The following is a 14,058-nucleotide window of genomic DNA, read 5'->3' as shown; positions in this document are numbered from 1 at the left end:
CTGTTTTAGGCTGCTGAAATTTTCAGGTTGTTATTACAGCATAATCTGGCCTTATCGTGACTGATTTCTTGCACAAATAAATTTATTTTCCATTCTAGGACTAATATCAAAACCATGAATTTCACATTTAGATTGTTCTACATGAGCTAAATGTTCACAATTGTCTATCTAAAACATCTTGGGGCACCTGGGTGGCTCAGTTGGTTAAGCGTCTGACTCGATTTTGGCTCAGGTCATGATCTCACAGTTGTGGGTTCGAGCCCTGCATCAGGTTGTGTGCTTACAGTGTGAACCTGCTTAGGATTCTCTCTCTCCCTTGCTCTCTGCTCTTCCCCCTCTTACGCTCTCTCAAAATTAATAACCTTAGAAAATATTAAAAAAAAAATAAAACATCTCCACAAAGCTCACAGAAATTTTCTTTCTGTGGCATAGGGCAGAGCTTTCTGACCAACGTATCCTCAAATATTGTTTCCCTCAGTCCTTGGGGCACCTAAGAAAACCCTGGAGAATTCAGAGATGCTGGGCCCATCACCATCAGATGCAGGCAGCCTCGTGTGGTGCTCCCCAGAGGACAGCGCCTGCACATGCTGCTCTGCAGTTATTTGTCAACTGTGAAGAGGGCAGTGCAGGAGGCCCTGGAAATCTACTTCCTCAGACAAGTGTAGAAGGCACCGGTGCCCATCAGAGTAGGCAGGTCCAAGGAACTGTTGGAAGAGTTTGTATTCTAGGTGCCCCAAATGCAAGCCGTGCAGTACAGGGAGCAGCAGGGGCTGTGAGGAGGGGCAGAGCACAGAATCTCCTAGTGAGCAAGGTTCCAAGTAATGGCCTGAAAGCTCTATGTTCACAAGTGGCAGGTACTTCCTCCCACTTGCCGGTGATATGCCTTTTAATGGCATAAATCTAGCTGCAAGGTGACTGCTCAAACAATGCACATGCTTTCTGAAAAAGCATTTGCTTTTTCATTTTTGTCATTTAAAATGACAAAAAGAGTTTTGTCATTTTAAACACTTGTAGTTACAAAGTCTTATTGAACTCCTTTCATTTTATCACAAAAAAATTCTTTATTACATTTTCAGAGAAATGCTTTTAAATTCTCTAAAAATATTTTCAATTGTTACAAATTATTGAACAGTTATACAACAAAAATGTTTTGTTTTGTTTTGTTTTAATTACCTACTCAGCTAAACAAAATTTCAATGAGAACTCAATTTGAAGAAAACATCATCTAAAAGTCTGGGTCAGGAATAGTATATTTTTTCTGATTTCAGGTTTTTATTTAAATTCTAATTAGTTAATATATATGGTAAAATTGGTTTCAAGTGTAGAATTTAGTGATTCATCACTTACATATAACACCCACTTGTATATTCTTATTTCATGGATAAACCTGTTTAAAAATTTATGTTCATAGAAGCAAGCACAATTTTCTCATTAGAAACCCTGAAAAGATTCTGAAGTTTTATACAAATACAACATTTAATACCTTTCCTAATACTTTATATTTTGTCTTACTTACCCTAATCAAATACTATAAAGAAAATGTAACACCTTTTTCCACCCAGCTCTTTAAAGACGCTGTAGATCTCCTCCCAGTTTGGGGACAATGAGATGCTCTGGTCTTTTATGTTTGTACTGCAGAAGCCAGAGGGCAGGAGAGCGCTACCTTATGAGTGCTGACCTGGAGCAAGAAGGCCTAGTCAAACCTGGTCAACTTGCTGCTTGCTTAGAGCTCCTGAGCAATCCACCTGCTTCCTCTGTGAAATAGGGACAAGAGTGCATAGCTCACTGGGTTGTTGTAAAGGTTAAATAATATATGTGAAGAGCTTAGAACAGTAGCCAGTACAGCAGAAGCACTCAAATACAAACATCTACTGGTGTTCTTACTATGATTTTTAACTAAAGTATGTCTCCAGGTCCTAAAAGGCACAGAACTGGCACAAGCTATTTAAAAATTTGGCTAAGCTTGTCTGACTCCATTGCAGAAAGTGTTATGAAACTTAACATCCAGCCCTTCTCAAAGCTAAGGCTTTAATTTATGAAGGGAAAAAGGATTTAGGCACTGAGAAGTAGTGGTCAAGCAGTCAACCACTGAAGACAGTCAAACACCTGAAGATTATGCCTAACAAATGGCAGAAGGGAAACACCCATCTACCTGAAACCCAAGAATCACAGTAAGGACTACGTCTTAAACACAGCAGACAAACAATAAACAATTCCTGAATGAATGTAAAGAAATAATAAAAGAACGACAAAGTGAAAAGCATTAGAATAGTGTTAATTGAAAAACAGTGAAAAGACAAAAAATGTTTTTCTGAGGAGGCAGCTACCTATGCTACACTTCAGCAACCATGTGTTAAAATACTTTTTTAACTTAAGAATGGATAGCTGGAAAGAGAAATGTTCATGGATAATGTTTCCTTGTTTGGTCAGAGGCAGGGATGTAAAACAGGAGAACAGAATAGGGGGTAGGGAAATGAAACAACTGGAAGGGCTGGATCATCTGTGCTACACGTTGTACTTAAAAAAATTGGGCTCCTGGGTGGCTCAGTTGGTTAAGCGTCCAACCGACTTCAGCTTAGGTCATGATCTCGATTCATGAGTTCGAGCCCCACGACGGGCTCTGTGCAAACAGCTCAGAGCCTGGAGCCTGGAGCCTGGAGCCTGCTTTGGATTCTGTGTCTGTCTGTCTGTCTCTCTCTCTCTCTCTCTGCCCTCCCCATCTCTCTCTCTCTCAAAAATAAACAAACATTTAGGGGCGCCTGGGTGGCGCAGTCGGTTAAGCGTCCGGCTTCAGCCAGGTCACGATCTCGCGGTCCGTGAGTTCGAGCCCCGCGTCGGGCTCTGGGCTGATGGCTCAGAGCCTGGAGCCTGTTTCCGATTCTGTGTCTCCCTCTCTCTCTGACCCTCCCCCGTTCATGCTCTGTCTCTCTCTGTCCCAAAAATAAATAAACGTTGAAAAAAAAAATTAAAAAAAAAAATAAACATTTAAAAAAAAAAAAAAGGTAAGAGCTAACACATCATCTACTTCAATAGCCATGAAAGAAATCTATGCACCATGTCAAAGGGTACACTAGTACTTCAGAAGTGGAGGAGAAAGGAAATGTAAATTTTAAATGAAAGAAGGAAATAAAAATATAAAAACAACCCCCAATTTGTAAATATGAATATTATTTCCATACATACCAAAAACAAGGAAATCCATGGGATTACTCAATATGCTTACTGTCTTTTCTACAGTTTTCACTATTTCCCTAAATATTCTATAATGACCATATTTCTTCTATAAGAAAAAAATTCATTTTGAAAAGGGAAAATGGTCATCTACACCTAAATTCAAAAGGGTAAATATAAGGTAATCACTGCAATATTGATTTTTTTCCTGCCCTGTATCAAAACTTAAAAAGGGCCAACTACAGGTCAGATTGACATTGAGATGCCCCTGATCTTCATGTTAGTGATGAAGAAGACAAATGACAGACGGCAGTTGTCAAAGACTACACACTTTTAGGAGAACATTACCTGCATTAACAAACTTTTCAGAAGTTACAAAAAGATAGTCATGTTATACAATCCAGGGATTCATTTGAAACCTTTTTTTTTTTTTTTTTTTTTTGGTAAACCTTGAAGAGAAAAGGGGAGAAACAGGCAGACCATGAAAATATCAGGCATTTTAAAGACACTAATTCAGGGGCACCTGGGTGGCTCAGTCGGTTAAGCATCCAACTTCAGCTCAGGTCATGATCTCACAGTTCATGGGTTTGAGCCACACGTCAGGCTCTGTGCTGACAGCTCAGAGCCTGGACCCTGCTTCAGATTCTGTGTCTCGCTCTCTCTCTGCTCCTCCCGTGCTCATGCTCTGTCTCTGTCTCTCATTCTCTCAAAAAATAAACATTAAAAAAAATTTAAAAAAAAAATTAAAAAAAAAAAAATGGGGCGCCTGGGTGGTGCAGTCAGTTAAGCGTCCGACTTCAGCCAGGTCACGATCTCGTGGTCCGGGAGTTCGAGCCCCGCGTCAGGCTCTGGGCTGATGGCTCGGAGCCTGGAGCCTGTTTCCGATTCTGTGTCTCCCTCTCTCTCTGCCCCTCCCCCGTTCATGCTCTGTCTCTCTCTGTCCCAAAAAAATAATAAATAAACGTTGAAAAAAAAATTTTTTTTTAAATAAAATAAAATAAAAATAAAAATAAAGACACTAGTTCAGGGAATGGCTACAGTTACTATGCCTTCAGAACACTATTCTTTCAGTCTTGTGTCCTAAACTTCTGCATCTCCATCTATAGTCACAGCTGAGAGATATTAGGATAAACAGGTTCAAATAGAGCTCTTCTCCCTCCCCCTACTATTTCCCTTTTCTTTCTGTCTCATATGGTCTTTAAAATCCAAATACTCAAATGTCCAGATGTTTATATACCCTTAAGTGACATGGACATAATTAAGATACACAAGGCAAAAAACACACGCCAGACATCCTGTAAGCTGCCAACGTTGGTCAGTCTATGAATGTGGTGGCTAGTGCTGGAAATTAAACAGCCATTTATCTATTACTAAAATACTATACAAATCACGTTGTTAGTCCAGAAATTTAATGATTATTTTGTATATTTCCCCTCTTCCCTTTGAGTCTCCTTTTAAAAATAACTTAAAGGCAGGGTGCCTGGCTGGCTCAGAGCGTTTGACTCTTTATTTAAAAAAAACTTTTTAGGGGCGCCTGGGGGGCGCAGTCAGTTAAGCATCCAACTTCAGCCAGGTCACGATCTCGCGGTCCATGAGTTCGAGCCCCGCGTCAGGCTCTGGGCTGATGGCTCAGAGCCTGGAGCCTGTTTCTGACTCTGTGTCTCCCTCTCTCTGCCCCTCCCCCGTTCATGCTCTGTCTCTCTCTGTCCCCAAAATAAAAAAATAAAAAATAAAAAATAAAAAAATTTTTTTTAATGTTTATTCACATTTTTGAGAGAGAGAGAGAGAGAGAGAGAGAGAGAGAGAGAGAGAGAGAGCGCGCATGAGTGGGGAAGGGGAGAGAGACAGAAGAAGACAGAGCAAGCTCCAGGCTCTGAGCTGTCAGCATAGAGCCCTACGTGGGGCTTGAATTCACAAACTGCGAGATCATGACTAACTGAGCATTAGTTAGTTGCCTAACTGACTGAGCCACCCAGGCGCCCCAGAGAGCATGTGATTCTTGACTTCAGAATTGTAGGTTTGAGCCCCATGTTGAATGTAGAGATCACTTAAAAATAAAATCTTTAAACAAACAAAAAGGCTATCAGAAAGACAAATTAACAATCCCCTCTACAACTACATCAAAAAGAATTTAACCAAGCAGCTGAAAGACCTGTACACTAAAACCTATAACACACTGATGAAAGAAATTGAGGAAGACCCAAATAAATGGATATTTTGTGCTCATAGACTAGAAAAATTAATATTGTTAAAATGTTCATATTACCAAAGCAATCTACAGATTGAATGCAATCCATATCAAAACTACAATGGCATTTTTCACAGAACTAGAACAAATAACTCTAAAATTTGTATAGAACCACAAGATCCCAAATAGCCAAAGCAATCTTGAACAAAACTAGAGATATCATGCTTCTGATTTCAAACTATATTACAAAGCTACAGTAATCAAAACAGTATAGTACTGGCATAAAAACAGACACACAGACCAACAGAATAGAGCCCAGAAAACCCACACAAACATGGTTAATTTACACAAAGGAGGAAATACACAATAAGCAAAGGAGAGTCTCTTCAATAAATGGTACTGGGAAAACTGGACAGCCACATGCAACAGAATGAAACAGAACCACTATCTTATATGGATTACTATCTTATACCATACAAAATACTAACTCAAAATATTAACTCACATTTAGAAAGACCTAAATGTGAGACCAGAAACCATAAAACTCCTGTAAGAAAACATGGGTGGTAAACTCCTGGACATTACCCGTGGCAGTATTTGTTTTGGATCTGACTCCAAAGGCAATGGCAACAAAAGCAAAAATAAACAAATGGGATTACAAAAAGCTTTTGCACAGCAAAGGAAACCATTATCAAAACAAAAAAAGCAACCTACTGAATGGAAGAAGATATTTGCACAGCAAAGGAACCATTATCAAAACAAAAAAGGCAACCTACTGAATGGAAGAAGATATCTGATAAGGAGCTACTATTCAAAATATATAAAGAACTCATACAACTCAGTAACAACAACAACAAAATCCAATTAAAAAATGGGCAGAGGATCTGGATGACACTTTTCCAAAGAAGTCAGAAGGATGGCCAATGGGCACATGAAAAGATGCTCAACATTGCTAATCATCAGGGAAATGTAAATCAAAACCACAATGAGATGTCATCTCACACCTGTCAGAATACCCATTATCAAAAAAGACAAGAGACGTGCCTCGGTGGCTCTGTAAATTAAGTGTCCAACTTTGGCTCAGGTCATGATTTCAGGGTTTGAGTTTGAGCCCTGCATCGGGCTCTCTGCTCTCAGCTCTCAACACAGAGCCAGCTTTGATTCTCAGTCTCCTCTCTCTGTCCATCCCCCTCTCATATTCTCCCTCTCAAAAATAAGACGTTAAAAAAAAAGAAGACAAGAAATAACAAGTGTTGGAAAAGTTGTGGAGAAAAGGAAGCTTTGTGCACTGTTGTTGAGAATGTAAATTGATACAGCCGCTATGAAAAAACAGTATGGTGATTCTTCAAAAAATTAAAAATTGAACTGCCCTATGTTCCAGCAATTCCACTAGTAAGTATATTATAACTGCCAAGATATGTAAACAACCTAAGTGTCCAGTGATGTCTGAATGGATAAAGAAAATGTGGTTTATATACCACACTTACTATTCAGTCACATAAAAGGAAATCTTGCCATTTGTGACAACATGGATAGACCTTGAGAGTATTATACTAAGTGAAATAAATCAGAGAAAGACAAATACCATCTGATTTCATTTATATGTGAAATCTAAAAAGCAAAAGAACAAATAAAACTCATAGATACAGAGAACAGATTGGTGGTTATCAGAGGGGAAGGAGTTTAGGGGATAGGTGAAAAAGAATGAAAGGGGTTAACTGTATGATAGCAGATAGTAGGTAACTACACTTATTATGACGATCACTTTATAGTATATGCAAACATAAATTATGCTGTACACCTGAAACTAATGTGTTATATACCAATTTTACCTCAACAAAAAAATAAAAATAACATATGCTAACTTAGGTAGCTGAAGGAAGACAAAAGAAAATTCACAAAACAATTTAAAAAAATTTTTAATGTTTATTTTTGAGAGAGAGAGACAGAGCGTGAGCAGGGGAGGGGCAGAAAGAGAGGGAGACACAGAATCTGAAGCAGGCTCCAGGCTCTGAGGTGTCAGCACAGAGCCTGACGCAGGGCTTGAACCCACAAGCCGTGAGATCATGACCTCAGTCAAAGTCAGTCGCTTAACTGACTGAGCCACCCAGGCGCCCCCAAAAACAATTTAAAAACAAATGTTTCAGGTGAAAATGCACAAGAACACAAATAAGTTCACAAATGTAAATATACAGGCAGCTTGTAACATATAAGTGCAATATTCTATAATTTCTCAAAGACTACCATTAGTAAAAACTATTAATTGCTCTATACTTGAGATGACAGCAATATCAAATTATAGTGAAATCTCCATTTAAAAATATACTCAATATTCAAAAGGCCAATTATTTGACTTATTAAATATTATAGCATACATTAGGGCTTTCTATAGCAACTGTCCTTCCTCCGATGCTATAACAAAATAAACTACTTAAAAATTTCCTGAACACACTTTTAGTTTTACTTGTTTATATCTTTTTTCTGTTCCCTTCACCTAAAATGCCCTCCCTCTCTTCCACTTACAACTTCTATTCATTCTTGGAGTGCCTGGGTGGCTCAGTCGGTTGAGCATCTGACTTTGGTTCAGGTCACGATCTCACAGTTCGTGGGTTTGAGCTCCACATCGGGCTGTGCTGACAGTTCAAAGCCTGGAGCCTGTTTTGGATTCTGTACCTCTGTCTCTCTCTGCACCTCCCCCACTTGTGCGCGCTCTCTCTCTCTCTCTCTCAAAAATAATAATAAACAAAGGGGCGCCTGGGTGGCGCAGTCGGCTAGGCGTCCGACTTCGGCCAGGTCACGATCTCGCGGTCCGTGAGTTCGAGCCCCGCGTCGGGCTCTGGGCTGATGGCTCAGAGCCTGGAGCCTGTTTCCGATTCTGTGTCTCCCTCTCTCTCTGACCCTCCCCCGTTCATGTTCTGTCTCTCTCTGTCCCAAAAATAAATAAACGTTGAAAAAAAATTAAAAAAAAAAATAATAATAATAAACATTAAAAAAAAAAAAAAACACCTTCTATTCATCCTTCAAAATCCTACTCAGGGGCCAGCATCTCTATGAAGCTTTCTCTGACCTGCCTCAAATTAATCATTCCCTCTGTAATATTTCCGTATGTTTATATTTACTTTATTGAATGGATTCCATTAAAATTATCTGTTAACCCTTGTGCCTAGCCACCTACAATCATGATATCAACATTCTGAAAGTCAATCCCTAACAAAACCACAGGACCGGACACAAAAGATAATTTCACTGAATTAAAAAAAAATATTTATATTCCCCAAGTACACAGCTCTCTATGCAATGAAATATGTGTCTTCAAGAAGAATGCACAGCAAAAGAAAATGCAAAGTGCACTATAGATAACCCCCCATTCCCATAATGCAAATGTGAACGAACAATGATTATTAGCAGTTCAAATTTGTTTCATTAGAAATGCCATTCTAGTAAGTGATCATCGCAACCGATTTTGTTCAGGAAACATATTTAAGAAACATACTGGTTAAAGTGTTGATTAAAAAGAATTAGGATATACCAGGTACTTAATTAAATAAACTCTTTCTAAAAATGAATAACCTAAACTGTAAACAGCAGGATTAATGGTTAGTACTCTCAGGCTCTTCCACCAAAGTTCTGAGGACTACTGCCACTATGACCTCATTCCTCTAGACTGTGAGCTCTGTAGGGTCAAGAAAAATGGTAGCAGTAGCCCTATCTCAGTCCTGGGAACCACAATTAGGGCAATCCAGAATTGACACCTGTATAAAATACTCAATCAACAACCAAATATATTTCTTTAATAAAATGATAATTATCTTCCATTAACACTATCAACCAGTTTAGCCTAATCAAAAAAAGAAATTAATACAAGGTAGTGGCCTCCTTGAAATATAACTTAGATTTAGGAAAACAGATTGAGAGGAGCCTGGGCAGTTCAGCCAGCTGAGCTACCGCCTCTTAATTTTGGCTCAGGTCATGATTTGAACCCCTTCATGGGTTCGTGGGATTGAATCCTTTGTTGAGCTCCCCACTCACAGCACAGAGCTTGCTTGGGATTCTCTCTCTCTCTCCCTCTCTCTCTCTCTCTCTCTCTCTCTCTGTCTCTCTCTCTTTCTCTCTCTGCCCCTCCCTCACTTGTGCTCTTGCTCTCAAAATAAACTTAAAAAAAATAATAATAAAATAAAATAAAAAAACAGAGTGAGCATAAAATGAAATGGCACTATCAGTGATTCAGTACCTGGTGAAAAAAATTTTAACATATTATTTCATGTTCTGTTCCTCAAGGCAACACAACTAAGCAATCTTTCACTTTGGCTTCTTATAAAGTTCACAACCAACACTTGCCAAGTACATACCAAAACCTTGCTCCCAACACACTTACTACAAACAAGCCATGTAAATTTAATGGGTATGTCCTAAATTCCACTTTTTCTTCATAGTTAAGTACTGCTTCCCTAATCCAATCTGCGCCTAATTTTAGCAAAAAGTACAAGCAAGTACCAAGTGTATCTTCATTTGCTCCAATATGCTTTTGGTCAACTTCCAGTTTCTTGCTCTTAGTCCACAGAGTGAAGTCACTAAATTGGTACCTTATAGATAAGTCTGTTATAACCACTTATAACAATTAAGAATACCTCCCATTAATTAGGGGCGCCTGGCTGGCTCAGTCGTAGAGCACACAACTCTTGATCTCAGAGTTAGGAGTTTGAGCCACCCGTTGGGTGTAGAGATTACTTAAAAAGTAAAGTAAACTTAAAAAAAAAAAAAGAATATCTCCCATTAATTAGGATATATGATTAATATCAACGACGGTTACAAACCTGTTGAGAAATAAAATCTGTATTTCCACAGATTAAGTATTTTTTAATATTTCAATTTCCCATAAAGTTTTTCCAACATTCCTATTGCTGCAAGTCAAATATGTTAAACTGATGATTCAGGTTACAATCACAAGCATCGTTACTACATAAAGAAACAGACAACAGTGAATGATGTAGAAAAAATGTCACTGGCTTTTGAGTAAAAGAAAGATGATCTTTAATTAGTGCTTCTAATGAAAGCCGTAGCACCCACTCAATCGTAAAATCTGACTAAGGTGAGAGTGAAAAATCAAAGAAGCTGAGAGAAAAGACAATTGAACAAGCCATTTTTGTCATTACTGTTCAACATCTACTAAACCCCCCAAAGGCTAGAGATCTGACAAAAATTCTTTGACGGCTGTTCCAAAGAAAAACGGCAAGAAACAAAATTCAAAACCCTTCTCATTTACTTTTCAACAGCTAGCGGGGAGGAGGAGAAGGAGCACTTTATTCAAAAAGTAATACACTATACCTCATTCACGAACGAAAGCCAAATTTCACCCAGAGGCTGTCAACCGAGGCTCCAAAACTTATTCGCACAAAGTACACGGAGAAAGAAACAGGGCTGGGCGAGACCTAACTCGGGCAGAGATGCGGCTTCCAAACCTGAAAGGAAGAAAACAGCGAGTCCGGTCGTGGCTCCAGAAATTTCCGAGCGCCCGGCTCGACGAGGCAGCGCGATGCCCGCAGCGGGGAGGGGGCGACGGCACCTGTCACCCGGCGGCCCCGCCACCACGGTAGCCCCCGGGCCCGGGCCCCGCGGAGTCTGAGGAGGCGCAGCCACGGCCCGGGCGCCGGGGCCTGAGGAGGCGCGGGTCCCTCTCCGCGCCGAGCCGCGGGGCCGCGGCCCTTCCCGAGGAGCGGCCCTCCCCGCGCCCTCTGCCCAGCGGCTCCGACCAGCGGGGCCCGTCGCCTCAGGCCGAGTCCCCAAGCGCCGAGCCCGAGGCGCACGGAGCGGCGCGGCCGAGGCGCCACCACCGCCTCAGGGGCGCCGGAGCCGTCCCCCTCGAGGCGGGCCCGCCCTCCGCGTACTCACCGGGCCTCCCCGGCCGCCGGCTCGGTCCGCCTCTCCCTCCTCCCCACCGCCGCCGCTCCCGCGGCTCCTGGGGCGGCCGCACTGGGCGTTGGGACTAGGCTGGGTCAAGGGGCAGGGGCGGGGGCGAACTCGCGCCGGGCGGGAGTCGCGCGGCGGCCCCGCGAGCGGGCGCCGGGCACTAACGGGCCCCGCGAGCGGGCGCCGGGCTAGGCGGGCTGGGCGGCCCGCGGAGAGGAGCGCGGCTGCAGGCTGCGGTGAGGGGCGGGGAGAGCGCGGTTGCGAGCCGAGGGCGGGAGGGAAGTCCCGGCGGAGGGGGCGGCGTGAGAGCCGCGGGGCGGAGCGGGGGCGGGGCCAGGCGCGCCCGCCGCCGCGCGCGGGGGTTTGTTTATTTTCTCGGTTGGTTGCGGCGCTGGCGCGTGGGTAGAGGTTCGCCGGTGACGTGAGCGCCCAGAGTTGGGGGAGAGAACCAGAACCACCTGCTGGAGAAGGGGAGCTACGGGGGCCGGGCAGGGTCCAAACGGCTCGCGTAGGCGGCGGCGCCGCGGTCCTCGGGGTTACCGGGAAGAGAAGGGCTTTCCCTGGGCGTTTGGAAGGAGGGAGGCCTCCCGAGGGAATAGGGCTCCAGGCCACTCTCCGCAGTTGGGCAGTTTCACCTGCGTCGCGGAGAGCAATCTGGGGGCCTTGGAGCGGAAGAGGGTCGTGGGACCTGGTGGACCGGGTTTCACGTCCCGTTAGTGAAGTGGGGATGGTTCTGCAAATCAAGATTTCAGTAACAAGACTGCATCTGCTCTCCCGTGAGGAAAATAACCAACGTTGCTCAGTTTTCTGTAGAGTTACACAGCACTTTAGCGTTCTCTGTCTCTTGGTGCTCCGTCAGGTAGGATTCTCATTTTACAAGCCAAGTAACTCACCCAAAGCCTCACAGTTAATAAAAGTCAGAGCCGGAACCCTGCTGTACTGACTTCAAATTCTGTACTGCTTACCATCGATCACAAAATCTCCCTAAATCACTTTGGTTTAACTAACAGTAGACACATACACTCCCATAGGTAACATCTGCAGAGTTAGGGAGGCTAAAGATGTTATTCTTGCCTTCAGAGACTAAGAAATAAAGATAAAAGTTACAATAAAAGACAAACCGTGATAAGTGCCTTATGAAAAACACGAAGAGTACTGAAGATTAAAAAAAAAAAAAACCTAATTGTGTGGGATATCAGGAAAGAAAAGGCAGCATGGAGGAGGCATTTGGGATTGACCATGGAGGAGATGGGAATGGTTTCACAGCAAGAAGGATAGCATGAGAACATAAATGAAGACTGATAATGAAAGTCATGGTCAGGAAAAAGCAGATGGTTAAACTCCAGGACATGTTGAGAAGTGGCACAAACAAGAATGGGGCCCTATGCCAAGTGGGAGAATTTTGTATTTAATACGGTACTTTGAGTTTTCGTAGCTTAAAAGCCTTCCTTTTCTTTGACATCTCTGTGAATGGATACAGAAATCAGAGGTGGGAAAACTGCCAAATAGACCTGCAATAGGCCAGGTGAAAGGTAATGATGAGTCTGAACTAAAGGTAAGGCAGGAAGGATTTAAAAGAGCTTGGTTAGAAGATGATGTGGAAGCAGCATCCACAGAATTTGGCGATTGATAAATTGGTTTTACAGCGAGAGGGGATAACATGAGAACATATATGAAGGTGGAAGAGAAAAATCGAAGATAGTGGAGGCTTTGAGTTTAGGTAATTGTAGAAGAAATAGAGATAGAAGTAGGAACTGCTTTTTGAAAGATCAGTTGAGATTTGGACACTTTAAGAGTTTGAAAGATTGTTGAGACAGCCAGATAGAGGTGGATAGTAAGAAGTTAGAAATAAAAGCTTTGAAATATAGGAAAGAGGGTTGAACTAGAAAACAGGTTGGTAAGTTAGCAGCCTATCAATGATATCACTGTGAGAGAAAAGAAGAAAACAAAGGGTAGAATCTTGGAGAACATCTTCACTAGAACTTTGCTACTTGAAGTGTGGTCAGTGGCCTAGCAGTACTGGCATGACCAGGGGGTTTGTTGGAAAGGTACAATCTCAGTCCCCCTCATCCCAAACTCGTGCTAAATCAGCATCCTTAACAAGAACCCCAAGTGATTTGTATCACATTACAGTTTGAGAAACTGTGACCTAGGTAAGAGAAGCCAACAAATAAAGAAGAGATCTAATCTAGATGAGGGAAACCAGCAAAGAGAGAGGGAGGAGGAAGCAGGAGGGGAATCAGGATAATGCAGAATCACCAAAGCAAGGTAAATTGGGAGTTCCATAAAGGCAGGGGCAGGAAGAAGTGTTTATTGACAATCATACCACAGAGGTTAAAGTGCACGAGGAAAGAAGGTATACTTGAATTTTGTAATTGGGTGGTATGATCCTCTGACCGACCATGTTCCCATTAAAAGCTTGGAAATTGCTCCTTTGTGATAGGGGACGACAGCCTAGAAATATAATCCCACCTCCCATCCCCCAGTCTCCACATATATGGGACATATGGAAGTAGGTAGGCTTATGGATTTGATAGAAATTCTTTTCTAACTGCTTCTATTTTCTCTGTGAACTAAGAAGCAAGATCATTCTGGCAGACTGCTAATTGTCCGTCACAGGCTCTTCTCCCCTTGTTCCTGGGCACACAGACTGTATTTTTCTCAGCTTTTCTTCCAGTTAGTATGGTCAAGTATTAAGTTATTGCTAGTGGAATGTGAGCAGAAATGATGTCTGCCACTACCAGGCCAGCGTGTCTCCATACATTTTTTCCTTTCCACCAGCTGGATTATGC

General features: G+C 42.2%; 1 protein-coding gene across 2 annotated transcripts in view; it reads right to left on the bottom strand.

The window, feature by feature from the left end:
• The window catches only part of GKAP1 (G kinase anchoring protein 1), an 85,713-nt gene extending 74,210 nt beyond the window's left edge, over positions 1–11,503 (bottom strand). Inside the window, exons 1-2 of one of the 2 annotated variants that reach the window (XM_047829832.1) lie at positions 11,249–11,503; positions 10,685–10,818 (exon numbers count right to left, since the gene is read on the bottom strand). The gene's annotated coding sequence lies outside the window, so the exon portion shown is untranslated. The remainder of the gene's footprint in view (positions 1–10,684; positions 10,819–11,248) is intronic. The other variant, XM_047829831.1, reaches the window with a different exon arrangement.
• Positions 11,504–14,058: the final 2,555 nt, after the last annotated feature.

Source organism: Prionailurus viverrinus, chromosome D4, assembly GCF_022837055.1.
Source record: "Prionailurus viverrinus isolate Anna chromosome D4, UM_Priviv_1.0, whole genome shotgun sequence".
In the NCBI taxonomy this organism is placed as follows: Eukaryota; Metazoa; Chordata; class Mammalia; order Carnivora; family Felidae; genus Prionailurus; species Prionailurus viverrinus.
This window is presented reverse-complemented; position numbering and strand designations above follow the sequence as displayed.